This window comes from Procambarus clarkii, chromosome 43 (genome assembly GCF_040958095.1).
Source record: "Procambarus clarkii isolate CNS0578487 chromosome 43, FALCON_Pclarkii_2.0, whole genome shotgun sequence".
Lineage (NCBI taxonomy): Eukaryota > Metazoa > Arthropoda > Malacostraca > Decapoda > Cambaridae > Procambarus > Procambarus clarkii.
In genome coordinates this window covers 7701906-7713169 of record NC_091192.1, presented here as the reverse complement: position 1 = coordinate 7713169, position 11264 = coordinate 7701906, and the positions used below count along the sequence as shown (strand labels likewise).

General features: G+C 43.7%; 1 protein-coding gene across 3 annotated transcripts in view; it reads left to right on the top strand.

The window, feature by feature from the left end:
* The first annotated feature begins 1951 nt into the window (after positions 1–1951).
* The window catches only part of LOC123755741 (uncharacterized), a 146460-nt gene continuing 137147 nt past the window's right edge, over positions 1952–11264 (top strand). For 2 of the 3 annotated variants that reach the window (XR_011221961.1, XM_045738491.2), the window contains exon 1: positions 1952–2042. The gene's annotated coding sequence lies outside the window, so the exon portion shown is untranslated. The remainder of the gene's footprint in view (positions 2043–11264) is intronic. The other variant, XM_069300017.1, reaches the window with a different exon arrangement.

The following is an 11264-nucleotide window of genomic DNA, read 5'->3' as shown; positions in this document are numbered from 1 at the left end:
GCGTTCTGGCTACTAGGTACGACATATATATATATATATATATATATATATATATATATATATATATATATATATATATATATATATATATATATATATATATATATATATATATATATATATATTATATATATATATTATATATATATATATATATATATATATATATATATATATATACTATATTTCTTAGTATATAAATACATATAAATATAAATAAATATATATAAATACTATATTTCTAAATATATACTATATTTCTTATATTATATATACTATTTTCTTAGCATCAGGGCTTAATTGAAATAGGAGTTCTCCAGAACTCATTTTCGTACTTTTAAGGTGAAGAAAAGAAGTGATTTACTATAGAGTGTATTACACTTATTTGTATAATTTGCACGACGTTTCGAACCTCCATGGTTCATTCTCAAGTGAACAGATCTTACAATACTAGTTGATTTTATACCCGCATTAGGTCAGGTGATAATACAATGAAGGTGAAAACATGGGGGGATACATAAGGGATAAACATGGGGCTGCAGAAGGCTTATTGGCCCATACGAGGCATCTCCTATCTAAACACAAAGATTAATCCAGTGTAATTGGCCTGTTATGTTGGACATTGTCTTCTGTGTTGGCATCGATATGTTCTTGTCTTGTCCTTACTCTCATGGTGGGTAGAGTAAATAGTTCCGTGATTTGGGTGTTCATGGTAGGTCGCTCTATTCTTATGTGAATTGCCTCAAGAATTTGTAATCTTCTTGAATCTTGGGTTTTGTCTATTATGCAAGTATTCTTGTTCAACATTTCTCTTGTTAGAGTAATGTCATGGGCTTGTCTCATGTGATACCTAGGGGCACCAGATTGAAGATGGCATGTCAAACGCCTCGTCAGCTTGGTCGACGTCATACCTATGTACTTACATTGAAGGTTACATCCTTCGTGGGGGCAAGTGTACATGTATACAACGCTTGACTGCTGTAGAGGGTTCTCCGTCGGCTTCGGGCTGTTTTTGATAAGGAGTTCGGAAGTCTTCTTGGTTTTGTAGAATATTATCAGGTTTATGTTTTGGTTAGGAGTAGTGCTTTTTACTCCTTTACGGATTATTTCTTTCAATAATGAAAGAAATAATCCGTAAAGGAGTAAAAAGCACTACTCCTAACCAAAACATAAACCTGATAATATATATATATATATATATATATATATATATATATACACACACACATTTACGTCTGACCTATATAAACAGTGTTCGAGGTATATTCATTGACACATTATGTGAATACTGTCATTTTACAAAAGTGAAATGCAATTCTGACCAGCTTATACATATACATATGCATATACACATATGAAACAAGCCCCAAGCTAAAAATCACTTAAGTGCGGTATGATCCGACTAGGGCTCGAACCCCCGTCACCCTGGGTCACCCCCTGGCGTACACACACAGTACCGTAACAGTGTGCTTGCACACCTTAGTGCTTGCTTGTAGTGCTTGTCCTTGTACTTTATACTGTGTTTATGTATTGAGTGCCTCTTGATGTTTATGTATTGAGTGCCACTTGGCCTGGTGTAGCTGTAAGGTGTTGGAGCAGCAGGTGTGTGAGAGTGGCGGCTCCAGGTGTAGTGTGTAGTGTGAGGTGTGGCCTTTGTTGTGTGATGGTCAGCGACTCACAACACATCTTTGTGGACAGTTGTTAAGAGTGAGCATCCGCCGGTGTGACGGAGGAGCACCCGCCCAGACCTGGCCCCGGGTGCCTCTCAACTTGTACTACCCTGGGGATGGTGCCCCGCAGGGGAGGGGCATGGGGTGGGGGGAGGTTAAACCGGAAGACGTGAAGAATGATTGAGAGAGACGGGGGTGGTGATGGTGGTTGAGGGGGTGGTGGTGGTTGAGGGGGTGGTGGTGGTTGAGGTGGTGGTAGGGAAGGTGGTGAGTGAGGGGACGGCTGGCCAGTCGCGGGTTGCCCACTACCCCGAGCACATCTTGACGGACGGCGCTGTCACCCCGCGCACCACGGTGTGTGTCTCGCCTCTCGTGAGTGTTCACCTTTCTCACCTTTCTTCTCCAATGTTACTTGTTATTTGGTTGCGGGTTTGACACGTTGGAAATCTGGTATGTGTATACCGTAATCTCGTATGTGTATACCGTAATCTCGTATGTTTATACCTTAATCTCGTATGTGTATACCGTAATCTCGTATGTGTATACCTTAATCTCGTATGTGTATACCTTAATCTCGTATGTGTATACCTTAATCTCGTATGTGTATACCGTAATCTTGAATGTGTATACCTTAATCTTGTATGTGTATACCTTAATCTGGTATGTGTATACCGTAATCTCGTATGTGAATACCTTAATCTCGTATGTGTATACCTTAATCTCGTATGTGTATACCTTAATCTCGTATGTGTATACCGTAATCTCGTATGTGTATACCGTAATCTCGTATGTGTATACCTTAATCTTGTATGTGTATACCTTAATCTCGTATGTGTATACCTTAATCTTGTATGTGTATACCTTAATCTCGTATGTGTATACCTTAATCTCGTATGTGTATACCGTAATCTCGTATGTGTATACCGTAATCTCGTATGTGTATACCTTAATCTGGTATGTGTATACCTTAATCTCGTATGTGTATACCGTAATCTTGTATGTGTATACCGTAATCTCGTATGTGTATACCGTAATCTGGTATGTGTATACCGTAATCTGGTATGTGTATACCGTAATCTCGTATGTGTATACCTTAATCTCGTATGTGTATACCTTAATGTCGTATGTGTATACCTTAATCTGGTATGTGTATACCTTAATCTTGTATGTGTATACCGTAATCTCGTATGTGTATACCGTAATCTTGTATGTGTATACCTTAATCTGGTATGTGTATACCTTAATCTCGTATGTGTATACCGTAATCTTGTATGTGTATACCGTAATCTCGTATGTGTATACCGTAATCTCGTATGAGTATACCGTAATCTCGTATGTGTATACCGTAATCTCGTATGTGTATACCGTAATCTCGTATGTATATACCGTAATCTGGTATGTGTATACCTAAATCTGGTATGTGTATACCGTAATGCTCACTTTGAGGCATAAACAATGAAATGTACTGTAAAACTAATCACTATATTGATGTAAGAGTTCAGATAATTGTTAGTGAGTACCGCTGTACAGTACTGTGTAGAGTGCACCTGTTTACATGTCCATGGTGCACCTGTTTACATGTCCATGGTGCACCTGTTTACATGTCCATGGTGCACCTGTTTACATGTCCATGGTGCACCTGTTTACATGTCCATGGTGCACCTGTTTACATGTCCATGGTGCACCTGTTTACATGTCCATGGTGCACCTGTTTACATGTCCATGATGCACCTGTTTACATGTCCATGGTGCACCTGTTTACATGTCCATGGTGCACCTGTTTACATGTCCATGATGCACCTGTTTACATGTCCATGGTGCACCTGTTTACATGTCCATGGTGCACCTGTTTACATGTCCATGGTGCACCTGTTTACATGCCCATGGTGCACCTGTTTACATGTCCATGATGCACCTGTTTACATGCCCATGATGCACCTGTTTACAAGTCCATGGTGCACCTGTTTACATGCCCATGGTGCACCTGTATACAAGTCCATGGTGCACCTGTATACATGCCCATGGTGCACCTGTTTACATGTCCATGGTGCACTGTTTACATGCCCATGGTGCACCTGTTTACATGTCCATGGTGCACTGTTTACATGTCCATGGTGCACCTGTATACAAGTCCATGGTGCACCTGTATACATGCCCATGGTGCACCTGTTTACATGTCCATGGTGCACTGTTTACATGCCCATGGTGCACCTGTTTACATGTCCATGGTGCACTGTTTACATGTTCATGGTGCACCTGTTTACATGTCCATGGTGCACCTGTTTACATGTCCATGGTGCACCTGTTTACATGCCCATGGTGCACCTGTTTACAAGTCCATGGTGCACCTGTATACAAGTCCATGGTGCACCTGTTTACAAGTCCATGGTGTACCGTATACTTGCATGCCAATACCTGGTTGATGGGGTTCTGGGAGTTCTTCTACTCCCCAAGCCCGGCCCGAGGCCAGGCTTGACTTGTGAGAGTTTGGTCCACCAGGCTGTTGCTTGGAGCGGCCCGCAGGCCCACATACCCACCACAGTCCGGTTGGTCCGGCACTCCTTGAAGAAAACCATCTAGTTTCCTCTTGAAGATGTCCACGGTTGTTCCGGCAATATTTCTTATACTCGCTGGGAGGGTGTTGAACAACCGCGGACCTCTGATGTTTATACAGTGTTCTCTGATTGTGCCTATGGCACCTCTACTCTTCACTGGTTCTATTCTGCATTTCCTTCCATATCGTTCACTCCAGTACGTTGTTATTTGACTGTGTAGATTTGGGACCTGGCCCTCCAGGTCCCAAATGCACTGTTTTGACTTGTCCATGTGTATATTATTTGATATCTCTCTCGTCTCCTTTCTAGTGAGTACATTTGGAGAGCTTTGAGACGATCCCAATAATTTAGGAGCTTTATTGCGTCTGTGTGTGCCGTATATGTTCTCTGTATTCCCTCTATTTCAGCAATCTCTCCTGCTCTGAAGGGGAAAGTGAGTACTGAGCAGTACTCAAGACGGGACAACACAAGTGACTTGAAGAGTACAACCATTGTGATGGGATCCCTGGATTTGAAAGTTCTCATAATCCATCCGATCATTTTTCTGGCTGACACAATATTTGCTTGGTTATGCTCCCTAAACGTTAGATCGTCAGACATCATTATTCCCAAATCCTTTACATGCTGTTTTCCTACTATTGGCAAATTTGATTGTGTTTTGTACCCTGTATTATGTTTAAGGTCCTCATTTTTGCCGTACCTGAGTACCTGGAATTTATCACTGTTAAACATCATGTTATTTTCTGATGCCCAGTCGAAAACTTTATTTATATACGCTTGAAGTTTTTCAATGTCTACAGCAGAGGTAATTTTCATACTGATTTTTGTGTCATCTGCAAAGGATGACACGAAGCTGTGACTTATACTTTTCTTTATATCTGATATGAGAATAAGGAAAAGCAGCGGTGCAAGGACTGTACCCTGAGATACAGAGCCTTTAACTGCGCTTGGACTCGATTTTATATGGTTGACAGTTACTCGCTGAGTCCTGTTTGACAGAAAACTGAGTATCCAGCGTCCTACTTTACCGGTTATTCCCATTGACCTCATTTTGTGTGCTATCACTCCATGGTCACATTTATCGAAAGTCTTTGCGAAGTCCGTGAATACCACATCTGCATTCTGTTTTTCTTCTAATGCCTCAGTGATTTTGTCGTAATGGTCAAGTAGCTGTGAGAGGCTTGAGCTTCCTGCTCTAAATCCATGTTGACCTGGGTTGTGGAGGTCATTGGTCTCCATGAAACTAGTGACCTGACTCCTGATCACTCTCTCAAATACTTTTATTATGTGGAACGTTAATGCAACTGGTCTATAATTCTTTGCCAATGCTTTGCTCCCTCCCTTGTGTAGAGGGGCTATGTCTGCTACTTTAAGCGCATCTGGTATCTCTCCCGTGTCCAAGCTCTTCCTCCACACTATACCGAGTGCCTGTGCTACTGGCATTTTGCATTTCTTGTTAAATATTGAATTCCATGAGTCTGGACCCGGGGCTGAGTGCATGGGCATATTGTCAATTTATCTTTCAAAATCTGCCACGCTCGTGTTGATATCAGTTATATTTACAGGGGTTTGGATATCCCGCATAAAGAAGTTGTCCGGATCTTCCACTTTCATGCTGTATATCGGAGTGCTAAACATGTCCTCATACTGCTTTTTTAGGATTTCACTAATTTCTTAGTCATCCTCCGTGTATGAAACTTCACTAATACGAATAGGTCCAATACTGGCAGTGGTTTTTGCTTTTGATTTCGCATATGTTAAGAAGTATTTTGGATTTTTCTTTATTTCCTGAATTGCTTTCTGTTCTAACTGCCATTCTTCAGTCTGATATGAGTGTTTCAATTTCCGCTCGATTTCTTCAATCTCCCTATTTAAATTATTCCTTCTTTGACGGGAAAGTCGTGTCTGCTTAAGCAGTTCCGTTATTTTTTCCTTCTTTTATAGTGTCGTCTGCGTTCTCTTTCTGCTTTAGATCTTTTTCTGTCTGTTTGTATGCCCATGGTGTACTCTTTACATGCATGCCCATGGTGTACTGTTTACACGCATGCCCAAGGTGCACTGTTTACACGCATGCCCATGGTGCACTGTTTACACGCATGCCCAAGGTGCACTGTTTACACGCATGTCCATGGTGCACTGTTTACACGCATGCCCATGGTGCACTGTTTACACGCATGCCCATGGTGCACTGTTTACACACATGCCCATGGTGCACTGTTTACACGCATGCCCATGGTGTACTGTTTACACGCATGCCCAAGGTGCACTGTTTACACGCATGTCCATGGTGCACTGTTTACACGCATGCCCATGGTGCACTGTTTACACGCATGCCCATGGTGCACTGTTTACACACATGCCCATGGTGCACTGTTTACACGCATGCCCATGGTGTACTGTTTACACGCATGCCCATGGTGTACTGTTTACACACATGCCCATGGTGCACTGTTTACACGCATGCCCATGGTGCACTGTTTACACGCATGCCCATGGTGCACTGTTTACACGCATGCCCATGGTGTACTCTTTACATGCATGCCCATGGTGTACTGTTTACACGCATGCCCATGGTGTACTGTTTACACGCATGCCCATGGTGTACTGTTTACACGCATGCCCATGGTGTACTGTTTACATGCATGCCCATGGTGTACTGTTTACACGCATGCCCATGGTGCACTGTTTACACACATGCCCATGGTGCACTGTTTACATGCATGCCCATGGTGTACTGTTTACACGCATGCCCATGGTGCACTGTTTACACGCATGCCCATGGTGCACTGTTTACACACATGCCCATGGTGCACTGTTTACATGCATGCCTATGGTGTACTGTTTACACACATGCCCATGGTGCACTCTTTACATGCATGCCCATGGTGCACTCTTTACATGCATGCCCATGGTGCACTGTTTACATGCATGTCCATGGTGCACCTGTTTACATGCCCATGGTGCACTGTTTACATGCCCATGGTGCACCTGTTTACATGCCCATGGTGCACCTGTTTACATGCCCATGGCGCACCTGTTTACATGCCCATGGTGCACCTGTTTACATGCCCATAGTGCACCTGGTTTACATGCCCATGGTGCACTGTTTACATGCTCTTGGTGCATTGTTTACATGCCCATGGTGCACCTGTTTACATGCCTATGGTGCACTGTTTACATGCCCTGGTGCACTGTTTACATGCCCATGGTGCACTTCTTTACATGCCCATGGTGCACTGTTTACATGCCCATAGTGCACCTGTTTACATGCCCATGGTGCACCTGTTTACATGTCCATGGTGCACTGTTTACATGCCCATGGTGCACCTGTTTACATGTCCATGGTGCACCTGTTTACATGCCCATGGTGCACCTGTTTATATGCCCTTGGTGCACTGTTTACTTGCCCATGGTGCACCTGTTTACATGTCCATGGTGCACCTGTTTACATGCCCATGGTGCACCTGTTTACATGCCCATGTTGCACCTGTTTACATGCCTATGGTGCACCTGTTTACATGCCCATGGTGCACTGTTTACATGCCCATGGTGCACCTGATTACATGCCCATGGTGCACCTGTTTACATGCCCATGGTGCCCCTGTTTACATGCCCATGGTGCACTGTTTACATGCCCATGGTGCACCTGTTTACATTCCCATGGTGCACTGTTTACATGCCCATGGTGCACCTGTTTACATGCCCATGGTGCACTGTTTACATGCCCATGGTGCACCTGTTTATATGCCCATGGTGCACCTGTTTACATGCCCATGGTGCACCTGTTTACATGCCCATGGTGCACTGAATACATGCCCATGGTGCACCTGTTTACATGCCCATGGTGCACTGTTTACATGCCCATGGTGCACCTGTTTATATGCCCATGGTGCACCTGTTTACATGTCCATGGTGCCCCTGTTTACATGCCCATGGTGCACCTGTTTACATGCCCATGGTGCACTGTTTACATGCCCATGGTGCACCTGTTTACAAGTCCATGGTGCACCGTATACGTGCATGCCAATACCTGCTTGATGGGGTTCTGGGAGTTCTTCTACTCCCCAAGCCCGGCCCGAGGCCAGGCTTGACTTGTGAGAGTTTGGTCCACCAGGCTGTTGCTTGGAGCCCGGTTGGTCCGGCACTCCTTGAAGGAAACCATCTAGGTTTCTCTTGAAAATATCCACTGTTGTTCCGGCAATATTTCTTATACTCGCTGGGAGGATGTTGAACAACCGCGAACCTCTGATGTTTAAACAGTGTTCTCTGATTGTGCCTATGGCGCCTCTGCTCTTCACTGGTTCTATTCTGCATTTCCTTCCATATCGTTCACTCCAGTACGTTGTTATTTTACTGTGTAGATTTGGGACCTGGCCCTGCAGGTCCCAAATGCACTGTTTTGACTTGTCCATGTGTATATTATTTGATATCTCTCTCGTCTCCTTTCTAGTGAGTACATTTGGAGAGCTTTGAGACGATCCCAATAATTTAGGAGCTTTATTGCGTCTGTGTGCCGTATATGTTCTCTGTATTCCCTCTATTTCAGCAATCTCTCCTGCTCTGAAGGGGGAAGTGAGTACTGACCAGTACTCAAGACGGGACAACACAAGTGAGTTGAAGAGTACAACCATTGTGATGGGATCCCTGGATTTGAAAGTTCTCATAATCCATCCGATCATTTTTCTGGCTGACACAATATTTGCTTGGTTATGCTCCCTAAACGTTAGATCGTCAGACATCATTATTCCCAAATCCTTTACATGCTGTTTTCCTACTATTGGCAAATTTGATTGTGTTTTGTACCCTGTATTATGTTTAAGGTCCTCATTTTTGCCGTACCTGAGTACCTGGAATTTATCACTGTTAAACATCATGTTATTTTCTGTTGCCCAGTCGAAAACTTTATTTATATACGCTTGAAGTTTTTCAATGTCTACAGCAGAGGTAATTTTCATACTGATTTTTGTGTCATCTGCAAAGGATGACACGAAGCTGTGACTTATACTTTTCTTTATATCTGATATGAGAATAAGGAAAAGCAGCGGTGCAAGGACTGTACCCTGAGATACAGAGCCTTTAACTGCGCTTGGACTCGATTTTATATGGTTGACAGTTACTCGCTGAGTCCTGTTTGACAGAAAACTGAGTATCCAGCGTCCTACTTTACCGGTTATTCCCATTGACCTCATTTTGTGTGCTATCACTCCATGGTCACATTTATCGAAAGCCTTTGCGAAGTCCGTGAATACCACATCTGCATTCTGTTTTTCTTCTAATTCCTCAGTGATTTTGTCGTAATGGTCAAGTACACACATGCCCATGGTGCACTATTTACACGCATGCCTATGGTGCACTGTTTACACGCATGCCCATGGTGCACTGTTTACATGCATGCCCATGGTGCACTGTTTACACACATGCCCATGGTGCACTGTTTACATGCATGCTCATGGTGCACTGTTTACATGCATGCCCATGGTGCACTGTTTACACGCATGCCCATGGTGCACTGTTTACATGCCCATGGTGCACTGTTTACATGCCCATGGTGCACCTGTTTACATGCCCATGGTGCACCTGTTTACATGCCCATTGTGCACTGTTTACATGCCCATGGTGCACCTGTTTACATGCCCATGGTGCACCTGTTTACATGCCCATGGTGCACCTGTTTACATGCCCATGGTGCACTGTTTACATGCCCATGGTGCACTGTTTACATGCATGCCCATGGTGCACTGTTTACACACATGCCTATGGTGCACTGTTTACACGCATGCCCATGGTGCACTGTTTACACACATGCCCATGGTGCACTGTTTACATGCATGCCCATGGTGCACTGTTTACACACATGCCCATGGTGCACTGTTTACATGCATGCGCATGGTGCACTGTTTCATGCATGCCCATAGTGCACTGTTTACATGCCCATGGTGCACCTGTTTACATGCATGCCCATGGTGCACCTGTTTACATGCCCATGGTGCACCTGTTTACATGCCCATGGTGCACCTGTTTACATGCCCATGGTGCACCTGTTTACATGCCCATGGTGCACCTGTTTACATGCATGCCCATAGTGCACTGTTTACATGCCCATGGTGCACCTGTTTACATGCCCATGGTGCACCTGTTTACATGCATGCCCATGGTGCACCTGTTTACATGCCCATGGTGCACCTGTTTACATGCCCATGGTGCACTGTTTACATGCCCATAGTGCACTGTTTACATACATGCCCATAGTGCACTGTTTACATTCATGCCCATAGTGCACTGTTTACATTCATGCCCATAGTGCACTGTTTACATGCCCATGGTGCACTGTTTACATACATGCCCATAGTGCACTGTTTACATGCCCATGGTGCACTGTTTACATACATGCCCATAGTGCACTGTTTACATGCCCATGGTGCACTGTTTACATACATGCCCATAGTGCACTGTTTACATTCATGCCCATGGTGCACTGTTTACATTCATGCCCATGGTGCACTGTTTACATTCATGCCCATGGTGCACTGTTTACATACATGCCCATAGTTCACTGTTTACATACCCATGGTGCACTGTTTACATACATGCCCATAGTGCACTGTTTACATTCATGCCCATGGTGCACTGTTTACATTCATGCCCATGGTGCACTGTTTACATTCATGCCCATGGTGCACTGTTTACATACATGCCCATAGTTCACTGTTTACATGCCCATGGTGCACTGTTTACATTCATGCCCATGGTGCACTGTTTACATTCATGCCCATGGTGCACTGTTTACATTCATGCCCATGGTGCACTGTTTACATTCATGCCCTCAATTTACCGAGTCTAAAATGGAGAATGGCAAACACAAATATCATAGCAGGGAATGACCCTGGAAATAACCAACCACAGGTCAGAGAACTTTTAAGATTCTGTGACAAATTCTCACTCAATCAACAGATAACAGAACCAACTAGGAACGAAAACACACTAGACTTGTTATTCACAAACAATGATGAACTAATCAGAGACATTACAATCTCAGATA